Genomic DNA, 13,382 nt, shown 5'->3' with positions numbered 1-13,382 from the left:
TTTTCTAAAAAGTTCAAATATTTTCTCCCCTGAACTGAATATTTGTAGCTTATTTCAGATATTTAGATCACTTATTTCATCTCGTAAAGTGTGAACAGGCGCTTTTCTTAAAAATTTCATGAGATAAAAATAGTAAAAAAACAAAAGACACAGAGATACAATAGAAAAATATCACATACAACAAACTTATAAACAAAACATCTGCCTAAACGACAATAACATTTTTCTTAATAACCCCATTTTTAATGCACTCCAGTACCTTGACCCCAACCCTGACAAACCACCTTTCACCCACTTACACCGCAGTCAATAACGAACCTTGTTCTAAGATGGTAACACTTCTGGATCTCTCCTCTGAACACATCTGAACCGATTGCTATTTCATATATGATATGTTTATTTGCTATTATTTATTATTTTAGTTCATTTTGTTTTCTATATTCAATCATTTTCATTAATGTTTTCGAATCTTTTACTTCACAGACTGGTATAAACATCAATAACACCACCTCAACAATAATGTTATATTAATAATATCTAGACACAACTTCCATAAAATATACTGAGAAAGATGATAAAAGTATAAAATTGTAAAAACTATAAATAATTGTAATTTGAGTTTAAAAGTTTATAATTTACACCTGATGACGGTTTGATAAACCGAAACATGTTGTGAATGTTCCGATGTAAAACGAATGCTCCATATGGAACATAAGATGATATTTTAATCATTTTAATTATCTTATCTTACTATTTTATTGTGATTTGACGGTAAACAAATATAATAATTATTTTAAAAATATCATGTCAGTCGTTTTAATTCTTCTTATGTCTGCCCTATTGAGTGTCCAAATCTCACATCCGTATAACAACACGATCTGCCATTACAGTAAAGAATATTGGTTGTGTACCTTTCCTGTGTTTGTGAGAATTTGGTTTATAGTTCAGTATATGTAAGATACAATTTTAATAATTTGTTAAGAAATTCTTTATTGTGGCTAGAGTTGAAGTTTTTAGCTTACTGTGTTTTCTGACTGTTTACCACAATTATATTAAAACATTAAAAGATGACAGGCTCTACTCAAGCTACCTTAAACACGAGAAAACATAGAAAGAAGGAATATGTAAATTTAATAAATATAACGACTCTAAGGTTTAAATGCGTCATGTTTGTGTTTTATAATTAAAATATATAATAAAATTCAGGTCAATACACAAACTTTATTTATAGATGTTAAAATTTAAAATTTAAAATTTACGCCATTCATCGCTACAACGAAGGCGCTCTATTGTAACATCGTTGTAGCGATGAATGGCGCAAATTTTAAATTTTAAATTTTAACATCTATAAATAAAGTTTGTGTATTGACCTGAATTTTATTATATATTTTAATAACGACTCTACTGACTGATGTATATTTCCTTATAAGGGTTGGAAAACTACAGTAAGCGGACATCGGTACTCGAGGAGAAGTAGACGAGCCCCGTAAGGAACTACATTTTGGAAATTGCACAGGGAAAGGTCTCACAGAATCACTGGAATCAGCTTTGAATAAATCTACTCTGCTCGTTACTAAATTGCACGATACTCTCTCAGTTACTGTTACATAACGGGGATGAGAAAGTACTTTCACTCGGTTTCCGAGAAAGACTGTTTCGAAGTAACTGCGGATTGAAGAGCCTAACGGGAAGAAATTCAATAGCTGAAACACTGCTAACTACTTGTCGGTTGCTTATGATTAATTGTCATTATATATAGAACCTTATTAGCCTTAATAATTGATTCCCACATTATATCCTTAGCTGTGATAGGCCTCACAAGAATTAAACATAATCTGTCGTGTACCCACTACGACACACAATTATCCAGTGGAAGGTATAGTAAAGTACAGCATTAAATATATGCAGGAGTAACCAGAAGCTGGCATTTCCATTGAAATTTCGTTTTACTTGAGAGTATAATAAAATCAGTAGCAATTGCTTTCGTCCGTCTAGCAGTGTGTGTCGCAAGACCACAGCAACTGAAGGAACACAAAAAAATATGAATGTGGTATAATATTTTAACACTGTGTTATGACTCCACCCACTTGACAATCTATAAGTTTGTACTTGATATACTTCGTATGATTGGCAGTGTGAACAGCGAATAGTTTCTAAAACAGCATTAGCAAACTTATCTTCGAAATAATAAAGTGTTGCTTTTTCTTTGCGATAACGACTGTTTAAATAAGTAATAGAAGAATGCCCACAGTGTTCTTGTGGGGACAGATTGTGGCGACCTAAGCGAGCAGGGCGACTTTGGCGACAATGTTCATCGGGGCGACCTTGGCGACCTGCAGACTATGGTGTCCGTGGTGACAAAACCAACCACGAAGACCTCGGCGACATGCGAGACTCCGACGCCATGAACGAGATACGCGATTTTGTCTATTTTTGATAAGTTTAGATTAGGTTTGGTCTTGTCAGGTGGGGTTATGTCAAGTCGATTTCCAGGTCTGTGGCCAGCGGCATGCGAAGGTTCATCTGAGCTACATATGGTGTTCCGTGAGGGCGTCGTGACGAACAGCGCCGGGAAGCTCGGCGTCGGCCTGTTCAAAGGCACCTGAGGTTACCTGTGTTAAATTTGGTATATTTTAGCGTCGGTTTTCCAGATGATCGGCGTTGGTTTCTAAAAATCTTTTGCCATGGATTCCGAACGTTTATATTAGATTCACTTACTTCTTAGGGTCGGCTGAGAGACTATAGCAGTTATGACATCGTGCCAAATGTCACCCCCAGAACCATCTACGCTAAATTTTGCGTCTTTTTACGCCGTCGTGACAATTGGCGTCGTTTTGCCAGTATCGAGCCTTACGACATTTCGTGGCCTTTCTTTAACTGATTTGGAATTTTGAGTCGTCGCAGACTCGGCGTATGTTTTCTGATGGCGCATCGGTGGTAGTCTAAGCTAAATATTTTAGTGTTAGGCGTCTGATTCGGCGTCAGAACTCTTATCGTCGGTTTTACAGCAGCACGGAACCATAAGTCCTGGGTCGGCTTCGTCACTCGGAGTCGTTTCGTCAGCATCCTGTGAAATGGCTTCCCCTGACTCATATAAGTTTTTCAGTTATCTTAAGTCGGCGTCGCGACGCTCGGTTCTAATTTTACGATTGTGATTAATCTTAAATGCACACGATAATATAGTTGGTCTAAGAAACTAAAACAATTCTATCCTGGTATTAAATACCTGACACAATTTAGAAGAAATTAATTTTTCACAATTTCCTGTAGCAACACCCCGAGCGCTTCTGTTAAAATTTTACACTTTCCTGTCTTCCGGGTTTTTGTGCAATATAATCTGGTAGAAGTTTGCCGAGGATTCAGAAATGCTTGCTACCTCCATCACCATAACGACCGCAAAGCAAAAGCCCAAAAGACGACGGTCTTCATATTCGCTGCCGCAAGAACCTAAAATCTCACATTTTTATTGTTACTTGTCAAATCACACGAAGTTCCGTACAGACAGGATACACTGGCATTTGTAAAGCAAAATATTATACTAGATATATGTACACGTATTTTCAATATATAGAAAAACACGTTCGTTTGTAGCACGCTGTACAAGCTTACAATCTTGTTTATTTATTTTGTCCAAATATTAGGTTTCCATTTTCTTGTGGTAACAAATACAAATATTATTCACTGAATTATTTCTATGTTTTCATAAATAAAACAGAGTTACATTAAAACGTAGTACGTCCTGATTCTTAACACATGAGCACGGTAACAGAATTCTTCGACTTCTGTAAACAGCTATTAATTGAATATATTTAGTATTAGTGTCAAGATATTCCAGCATGAACAGCTGTAAATTATGGGCATGTTTAAACGGTAATGATGTTTTTGATGAACCAGTTACATTAGCGATATCTAACGTAAAAATATTAATTCTACTTATCCACAAAATGTTTCACTGAAACTAATATCACTTCAGTTTATTCTATTGTGTATTGTAGAAAACCACACGTTGGTATAAATTTAATTGTTCGTAATTCAAATTTGCACAAAAAGCTAAGAATTTAGATGTTATACAAAGACAAATCGTTTATACAAAGTAGAATGTAAGGCATTATTACACTAGACAATAATTAGAACTTGAAGGAAAGAGATTAACAAACACTGCAGTTTAAGAACCGGAATTATGTAATATAGTATTCTGATGAGTTGTCATCTAATATTTTCGTGTAATTTATTGTTAACACGTTTACACACTACTCTAAAATATTCATATTTTATTAGGCTACATGTTTCACTGATGCCCGGTAATAAACAGATTGTAAATTGTACCTTAATTGCAGTACACACATTTTGATTACCTAAAGTAATGGTGATTTTTGAAGAGAATAAAGACCCGAAGGTTTAGGACCACTAATTCGTCTATCCTGAGTTAGCCTAATCCACCAAAAATCCTTTTAAACTACGTCCTAATATTACGTCTCAATTTCAACTTTTCTTCTTTTTTTCTGTCTTACAAGAATACTTCATACGAAATTTTCCCACCGGCTTTCCGTAACCTCTATTTGTCACCCCCATTCAATTTTCATACCCAGTCCACAACAACCTTCTACATTTCACAAGGTTCAAAATAGCACATGACCAGATCCAATCGCCATATTGCTCGTCACATAATATTCTAAAGTATTCAGACACGCTGCATCCTTCTCAGATATAAACTTTTTATTCTGTATTTTATTTTCCAGCAGTCTTTATTTGCATCGTTTGCTCAAAGTAAAAGACTAACTTTTACGCCACTACAAAACAAGTGACAAGACCGTTCTTTTGCATTTCGTGAACTTCAGAGTTTTGGTTTACCAAGAGTTTTAAACTGAATAATAATAAATATTTTCATTATTTATTTTTCTCATAATTATAATCATAAACTCATTTCTGTGTTTAACGCAGTACCCTCAAAATGAGATGATTAAATATTTTTTTAAATTATCTATAATACACTTATTTATAGCACTGCTTCATTGCGTTTTCTTTATCATTATGTTTATTTTCTTAAATTATAACAAGCCAATTCTTAACTGAACTCTGGAAGAACATCTGCAATTTTTAATGCTGCTGTTATTGGCCTATCCTACTCAAAGAATTTGGCCTCATCAACCTAAATAGAATAAGTAATTTAGTCCAACCTTCCTGATTCATGGGCATCCCACATGGAACATTCTATAGAAAATTTAAAATGCCATGGGGACAAAGCATCACTTGCTTTATATCACTGTGACCTGAAAGACAGAGGCTAAAACAGCGACTTTACACAGAAGCTCTTCGTATTTTCCCATAATGTAACACCTAGTAGACGTGGCTATGAATCATTGAATATCTTCTGTAAGGGATCTAACCTCAACAGAGTGAGGTATAGGTAATCGGGCTTCCATCTGACGCTTTTACACATTCTTTCCTTGCGAATTAAATGTACAGTGAAATTTAAAACTTCCAAAAGCTGTGCCATTAGGAAATGGATGCATTTGTCCTTTATTAAGTAGAAGTTGATCTCGCGGTTTACATGAAAGTGGAAAATGCATTGAGAATAAAAAAATTATTATCATTCGAATACAGAATACAAAATTAATAATGAATAAGAAAATATGATAAGATAGATTTGATACGAAAATATACGAAAGAAAATGTATGTTATTTCGGTACGTGGTTATGTGTGGTACAATATAAGTTCTCCAGGGTCGCTTGAGTCCTAACAAAGAACCAATAAATTTAACATAAGTTATGTTTAAACTATGTAGCTTACAATTAAACTAAAGTGGGAGATAATATTAACTACAAAAATTTAGTTAAAAATCACATTGAACTTCAGTACGTTTGTCAGTAAAAATTCCGTGTATAAAAATAAAATATTAACAGATATTTTTTAACAGGAATGGGTTGTAAATATTAAATTTCAAAATTTCAAACCACAGTAGACGTGTGTGTTATTATTTCAGACAATTGCTGTAAACTATACAGGCCTATAGCAAAACTCGTAATGAGTCCACGACAAATATCATTCCACGTAAGCCAGTACTCAGGCACAGACTCTCAGGTTTCTTAAGAAAATTAATTTATACTATCTTGTTATATGCGTATTTGTCCTTCATAAAAACTTGAAAATCACAATTACTTTCTCAGTGTCAAATTTACTTTCTAAAGAATGTTATTTCGAATCCTGGTGGGAAATGTTCAGAATCAACATTTCGCAGTATCCATTCACATTAAACGACTCAGCCTTTCTCACCCGAATCATTTCGTATCGATACTAAACTTTAATAAGAATCGTAAGATCACATTTTTCTTAGAATACGATTTAAGCGCTTCAGAATTCCCCGCCACGAAGCTGAGGTATTAAAGGAAACATTTATGCTAACCACGAAAGTTTTCCGGAAAATTTCCATTTCTGACAATGGAAAATAACGCCATTTTATCCTATTGTTTATGAACGCACTTTCTGGTAAAACCAAAGCCCTCTTTTTCCCCCAGCCTGAAAATGATGATGTGATGTTTGAACAGCCCTCCAAATCGCAGTGACGTGAATTGTTCTGATTGGCGGAGCTGGGAACGCCCATTCAACCCTTATGCAGCTCTCGCTCTCAGCCGGAGGGGCTAATTTCTGCACCAGGTTTTAATCAAGGCAATATATAACCGTTGTATTTTTTTGGCGAAAATTTTACCATTCGCGTGTAAGGAATACACGTATCAAAGCTTTCATACAAACCTGAGCCTGAATAAAAAAAACATCCACAAGACCGAACTATCCATTATTCATGTTTTAACATAAAGAAAGAATGGCTGGTTCTAAACTCTATCAAAATAGAAATTCATTTTAAATATAACTGAAATACACAAATGATGAAACGAAAGTGCATCACTTCATACTCAAAATTTTATATTATGAGATATATGTGTAGACTCGAACCAACAGCACGCAAGATCGTAATCCGACAATATTTTCACAAGCACGTAAAATACAACAGCTCTCAGAACATAACTGGTGTTTAAAAGAAAACGTCTTAGGCCGATGATCAAAATAATCAACATATAGTGCAATATACTTACCACATTAAGACATGCAACAATCTTATATGAAACATTTTTATGCATATGAGATTCGAAGTCATGACAGTGGTGAATCTACCGATTGTGAAAATGGAGGCGATATATTCTTCCAAATGTCGAAAAATAACACGGGGGTGACAATCCACAGGATCACAACTGACATTTTTGTACAAAAAATATTCAACAAAATTTAGGATGATCCCTGATGATGGAGGCAGTAAGCACGTTTTAATCTTCGGTAAAAATCTACGAAAATTCAAGACGCAAAAAGCCTATAATCTTTTTACTACTTGAAAAATGGCCTGATTTGCAAATATGACAGCCAATTTCCAATTCACGTAAAATTTAACAGTAGACATATATACTAAATATATGTCTTTACTGAAAGAGACTTAAATCAACAATGGGCGAAAGCTTTTGTTTCCGCTCGAGAAAAATATTTTAGAGCCTCACCTGTAATTTGAAGCTATCTCCGTGGTTTCATCTCCTGCTGTACAGACTCTTAAAAGTTACTCGTGTTGGAAGCAACAAGCTGCTGAGAAACGCTACCAGAGGAGTAAGGTGTCGTGCGCAGGTTAGCAAGGCCTGAAGCAAAGGAGGAAGGTTACCTGAAAACAATCAGCAAATCAGCAGGTCAAAATTTTTTGCATATTATTTCAGATTAATGATAACATTGCTCTAATTAACTTCTCCCAACTCTTCAAAGCACAGTTATTTTAATTTGCCTCTTATTGGCTTCTTGCTGTTGTCAAACACTTAAATAAATTAACTGAATTGAATTGAACATTTAATAAATATAAACTTTGGCACACAGCGTATTTATGGCCTCGTATGATTCTCAGAGTAAGCAACAATTATTTCCATACATTAACCAATTGATCTTTGTAACAGAAATACTTTGTGTTTTCTTTGAGGTATAAACTGATTTTCTAAATATTATTTAAATAAACTTTGGCTTCGAAGATTTCATCTTACCTACTTACGTTTCCTCCAGGAGTGATATTGTGAAATGCGTTAAAACACTAAGCGGTCAAAGCTTTCACTTCCTGATTAATTATGAGTTCCTTCAGTTAGTTTTTAATTACTGCAACACTGAAATGCTTTACACAGATATTTCAGTTTTATAATTTGTAGGTGCATTGCGAAAAACTTATAAAGGAATTTAATAGTTCTGTCACGTCCTTTCTGTATAACAGAGCCCAAACTACTTGGCCGATATCCATCAAATTTATTATGGTAAACTTATACTTCGTTTTGGGACACGTATGATAGAAATCTAATTGAATTATTCTAAGGATTCCCAAAAGTCTAATACATTTATATGCAAACCCTGTATTACGAATATTTTCACATATTTTGGCAATGTGACGCTTAGGTTTACAATATACAAGAATTACCTATTCTAAACAGAATTCATTTTAGTTTATTCCGATGCAGTTACATTTAAAGGCATATTTGACCTTAACGTATATAATTTCATACCTCCAACAGGTTTCTTATAAAACTGTAAAAATACAACTTGCATTACACAAGCATTATTAAGTAAAAATTGAGCTAATTTTAACTAATTATAAGGGTGATGTAGTTTAAAGTCCAGTTTGAAATTTTACTGTATCTTTGCAGTATTTTGTCACATCCTAATTTAATAATAGTCGACAGTAAGAGTAATGAAATATATGAATTCAATTGACTTCCCTTCTTTTAAGATTCATACTACATACTTCAAGCCCTTAAAAATTAAAAGTGCTGTGTTTTGTACAGAAATTTAATAAAACTGAATTAACACCATGAAACAATTACCTTATTATGAAACTAATGATTGCTCAGTTAAATCAAGAAATATCCCCAACTTAATTACAAATAGTCTGACTCGGATAAATCCAGAAAAACGATTAGCTACCTGTTTAGCGTGTTCCATCAAAAGCGTTGTCCAGAATTCTGCTGTTGCTCTGTCATGTTGATCAGTCCTGTTCGATTTAAGACGTGCTGTTGATACCTAGATAGTAGGCAGGGTCCATGTGTAACTGAATGCTAACCCACTATGGTGCATTTGCCCCTTTTGTAGTTAATTTTGTTCATCCATTTTTACGTCATCTAAATAGAAACACTCTGCACCAATGCTGATTGCAGAAGGGCTGCAATTTTATACCCGCTGTGCTCCAATTTAGGAAGCAAATTTAAGAAGCCAGGTTTTAATTTGAATTAAATTTAAAATAGTTTGTCAGGCTGTAAAATATTTGGTAAAAGATAGGTCCCATTTTGTAATCAGATTTAATCGGTGGTTACTTTTACGTCAAAAGACATAATTTAATTTACGTATTATACTGAAGATTAATAAATTAATGCGAATTCTTGTGAACTCGGTAATAAACCTTCCGGTTCCATAAAACACGGGCAATATCTTGACTAGCAACTTTTATTAGTAAAGACCCCACACCATAAAGTTAGTTAGATATTAATAAATTACTGGTGAACATTTCATTGAAGCAAAACTTAAAATTACTAGGCCCTAAAGTCATCAGTGACATGAACTACTGCAAAACAAGTCTCGGTTCTGGATTTGTTCACAAGCAAGAGTGGTTGCTTACAAAAATTAGACAGAACGATGATTCTAAAATAGTGCTTCAAAATATTTCGTCTCCAGTCTCCCCGAATTTGACACTTTCTAACACTCTATAATACGATTTTTAAAAATTATAACTCTCAGCTCCCATAATACATTTTCATGAAAATAGTACTGCCATACCAATAACTTAAAACATACCATGATCTCTTCAAAGCTAATCTCTACATACATAATTATTATATTGTATGGATCCTTAAGTTAGTCAGATGGCTACAGGATGTGGAATAAGTTATAGTAGTACAGTACATATTACAGATAAAATTCTAACTATTATAAATATTTCACACAAAATAAGCAAAGTAGTAAAATGTTACAAATTAATTAATAATTCCTACAACTGTAATAATAATTTGCAAAACTTCGCGACGTATAAGTACTGAATAATAATCTGATACGTAACGTTTGCTGATTACAGCTCCACTATTCTTCTCCCAACATTAGTACCTTGAGAACAAATTTATTTGACACAAACGATGCATTGATTACATACTTTCCTACATGTTAATTTCCGTCAATGTCTTTCTTTCTTCACACATCCGATTCTTATCTTCACATTAATTTCCGCCCTCTTTTAGTCTTTCCGTCTGTAACCGTGTCCAAAGCTTACAAATATGATATTTATACATTATTTTCTTACTGTTTTACTATATATAAGAAATATTTAAATTAATAGTAGCACAAAAGCTATAATTTTGAACTATAAACTTTCTAAGGACACCTCTGTGCTGCTGTAAGAAAAAACGTGACCCTGAGTGTGGATTTCCCTGGACATATCAATCTGTAAATAGTTGTTTCAACATTACTGTCTAAAGTCCTCTGATATTTAAATTCGATCACATTCTATTATATTCGTATGAGACAATGTCGTGTCTCTTCTTGTTTCTCTCACCCGAACTACTCGCACATGAAACCCAATTTTTATTTCCTACATTTAACTATTCTAAATTATTAACAGCTGTTTAAAGATTGCTAATCTCCTCCCACAACATCGTCCTTTTCTTACATAATTTATCTTTGGTTCTTTTTGATTACAGATACACACAACTGAAGTCCCTCGCCCAGAGCAAGAGGACACGTTTCAGTAGCAAAATAGAACAGACACAAATGTTTGTAATTTCTTGTTTAAACTTCAATGTTTTCGGAAAGCTTACAAGACCATACCGAATAAACATTTTAGTAGAATGATATTTTCTGGGCTATGGTATTATAAATTATCTGTTTCAAATGTCGTGCTATACACTGTTTAGTCTTTTACGTATTTTCATGCAGTGATACATACAAATTAGAATTTTATGTGCAATCATTAAATTGTTAGACTCCTTTAAACGACACATTTTTATCCAATTATTTATTCGATTTTTAAACGAGATATTCAATATTAGCTCATCATGAAGACAAGTAATTCTGGAATGTTTCAGTCTAGGGTATTTGTCTCGCTGAAACGAATACCAAGTAGTTCATTCCAAATTCTACCATTTTTCACTCATTAGCAAACAACAAATCCGAAGTCCTATCTGTTGTTCTAATTCAGTTTCAATAGTATTTTGCTACTAAATAAATATAACAATTAAGAGTTTCTTATTTATGCTAATTTTACTATATATAAAAAGTTGGAAATTTTAAAAATCAAATATGCTTTCATCTGTACCTAAGTTTCTAATATGATAGAATATACGCTTTGTGAAAATATACAATAATATTTTAGGAACTGGGGCAGGAATGCTAAATATGAAATTATATTATTCAAAATATCTTGCTAGAGAAAATTCTAACTTGCAAAAACTGTGTAATGCGGTAAAAATCAAAATTAATTTGCTCACTTATTTCAGGATATAGGCGTAAGTTTGAAAAGGAAAGATGAATACGATATAGACATAGGCTTATTATTAGATTTCAAGAACGCAATGAAACAGATAGAAGAACATTTTCAACAAAAACTAAGGAACAAATATAGAAATCAAACGGCGAAGTCCTGCTCCGGGCCAAGAACGTATTATAATTCCTTGTTAGGTTAAATTATTTCTGGTTACGAGACGCACAGTGTGAATTATAAAACAGCGTTTTAACTATAACTGCGGATATGCTTACGCTAACGGAATTGTCTTGCAAGAAGGCATTGACATGTTCAGACTACGAGCTATTTTTACTGGTGGGGGTATAAAACCATTAGGCAATTTGCCTCTGCGAAAAGAATTCTTCCTGAATGGTTGCCTGGGAGTTGAACCCAAATAATATGTGCACATATATGTAGATTTCCACTTTTGAATTTTCCCCCAGAATCATACAATTAGGCCTAACAACGCTATGCGTTTAGTTCACAAGAGATTCTTCTATTACTGTATTTTGTTTATACAAGCAACATCACTTGAATATGTTACTCAAAATATTTTTATAATTTCCGTTATTTTTAATTGTAGTTACGCTCACGAAATACTCACAAACTGCGCCCCAAATATTTAACAAGTATCTGCTACTCAATATCATATTAACAAACAAATGTAACACATGTTGGTAGCAGATTTACCACAAATGACAGTCAAATTTATAAAGCATCTCATAATTATAATAGTTATTTGACCGAAATATTATAATCTACTCTCTTATCAGGCAAAACTGCCCTGATTATAGAGACAGCAAACACCTCGGAAACGTCGGTAAACCTCTACCCGAATACAGGACGTAACAACCATTTCTGCCATCTTCGTACTAGACGCCTTGAGAACCTTAAATCCTAGTCTTTCATAAATACCTAAGTACATTTTCCTACTGAGCAGGAAAGATTGACCCTCATAATATTTCTATTTTACAGATCAGCGGAGCTAATACAAACGGTTTATATCTGTTATAATCCATAACATTTTCTGTCAAATGTAAAATTTTGTAAGCCAAATTCTTTCCAGCGATTATGAAACCAGGTATTCGAGTTTACATTAGTTTATCCCGGCGAATACTCTAAAATACACAATTATCGTATCCTTCCAAATCCTCACCTAAGACGTGAATAATCAAGCGACCACTAACTTTTCAAGGACTCTGATCGACGGTGTTCACATAAATACTGCGAACAGAATTAAGAGTTAATTTTCTTGCGTCCTTCAAGAAAAGCTTACTTCTACATCAGCTAAATTAAATATCATTAAATCGTCTCTGATGAATATTATGGAGGTAAAGTATTCAAAATACCAAAGACTTTTTAAGTGCAGTAAATTATATGATATGTAGTTTCAAAACCAGAGTAGTTTTTGATCCTGATTCGTATGGAACCATAAAGTTGGAATTTCATGTCTACTCACTTGCATCAAATGAACATACGCACTTATTACTTTCATTGTGTCGTATACATTTTCACTATGTTTAAGAGACACCTGACTGCTACAATCCAATTCAGAGCTCATAAAATGGAAATTCGGACACAATATTTGTTACACACAACATTCAGTGATCGTGTTATAAAGCATTTCCGCATTCGAATTTTGCACATGTATGTTGTAGATGAATTCTGTTGTTATTCAGCTCTCTTCTGTAAACTCCACAGTCCCTGGTTCGAATTCAGGTCTGCTCATGGATGCCTAGTGACCTGCGTTTGCTGCTGGTAATGACTTGTTACCGAAAACAGGAGGGGGTGAGTGTTTGTAACTCGAGGGTAACGTTGAATACAACAGTA

The 13,382-nt window shown here is 33.8% G+C and overlaps 1 long non-coding RNA gene across 1 annotated transcript in view; it reads right to left on the bottom strand.

Moving 5' to 3' along the window:
* LOC147874453 (uncharacterized) overlaps positions 1 to 13,382 on the bottom strand; it is a 290,349-nt gene that overhangs the window by 6,785 nt on the left and 270,182 nt on the right. Inside the window, exon 7 of the long non-coding RNA XR_015534240.1 lies at positions 7,546 to 7,700. This is a non-coding gene — a long non-coding RNA (uncharacterized LOC147874453). The remainder of the gene's footprint in view (positions 1 to 7,545; positions 7,701 to 13,382) is intronic.

This window comes from Zootermopsis nevadensis, unplaced genomic scaffold (genome assembly GCF_977971745.1).
Source record: "Zootermopsis nevadensis isolate Lab colony 2312 unplaced genomic scaffold, Znev_1.0 Znev_ptg000008l, whole genome shotgun sequence".
NCBI lineage: Eukaryota > Metazoa > Arthropoda > Insecta > Blattodea > Termopsidae > Zootermopsis > Zootermopsis nevadensis.
Note: the sequence above shows the minus strand (reverse complement) of the source record. Positions and strands in the feature narration are given on the sequence as shown.